Genomic DNA, 1,206 nt, shown 5'->3' on the forward strand with positions numbered 1-1,206 from the left:
AAGTCAAAACATGCAATTCAAATGATCCATGCTGTGTTTTTGTAATTACGCAAGCTGAAGTTACGACATATTTGTGTATGTTTTTCATATTATTTACATAATATGAAATTTTAACAATATTTAATCAAATGTGTAGATGACCTTTAATATGAGTATTTCTGTAAATGTGTTTTTGTGTTTGTTTTCTTATTGGCATTGTTTGGAGCCAGGCTTTTATTTTGTTATATATTAAGACCAATATTTAGTGCTTTTATTTTGAAGGCATCTCTTGTAAACTTGTAAACATCAGCGCTCCGGTCTTTAACGGTTGATGTTTAAAGGCTGTAGAAACGTTTTCTGCAAGACTAAACTAGTGTTGGGAGTGCTAAAGTGTGCCTAACCGACACAAAAAGCACCTGGCTGATAAAGGGAACAACGTTTGTTTTCTTTGTAAATGATATCCAGTATTTATGTATATATTGAGTTTGGTTGTCTGTTACTGTCATGTATTGTGGTTAACGGTTTTGCCGACCCAGCGAGCTGCTGTGTTGGCCTGTACTTTTTTAAGTCTTTTTTGAAAACCTTTTTATTTTCTTTGGCTTTTAGTGTAAGGTAAATTAGTTGCCTACATCTGTGAGAAGTGATTGTGCACTTTGTGTGTCTGTTCTTTGCCGTCTATTTTCTATTTTCTATTTTTTATTACTATTTTATTGATCATTCTAACATGTTAGTGATTTTATTGTTTCTACACTTTGTACTGTATTTTCTTTTGGTATTGTTTCATTTTACTGTATACTGTACAGCACTTTGGTCGACCTCGTCGTTTTTAAATGTGCTATATAAATAAAAAATTGACATTGACATTGTATTTGAGTTGGATGAAACTTGTATGTAGTAAGAGTAACATTGTTTTATTTTATTCCTTTATAGCTCTTACAGTGTGTTTGCAGTGATTTTACATTGAAGGAATAAAAACATCTGTGAACCATCAGTTAGTCAAACGTCATCAGTCGGGGATTCTACAAAATGTATACAATCAAGTTGTACTAGATTTACAACTCGTCTGACACATGATTTCTTCTAAAGCTGATGTTGAGATCCGTGTTGAAGCTGCAGATCTGCAGGTTGGAGAGCAGGAAGAAGAGGGAGGATCATCGGGATCAGATTCCACAAAGAGGACAGACTTTGGATTTAACCCTTTTATATCAGACATCCGTTTAGAAGTAA

Source organism: Cololabis saira, chromosome 3 (genome assembly GCF_033807715.1).
Source record: "Cololabis saira isolate AMF1-May2022 chromosome 3, fColSai1.1, whole genome shotgun sequence".
NCBI lineage: Eukaryota > Metazoa > Chordata > Actinopteri > Beloniformes > Belonidae > Cololabis > Cololabis saira.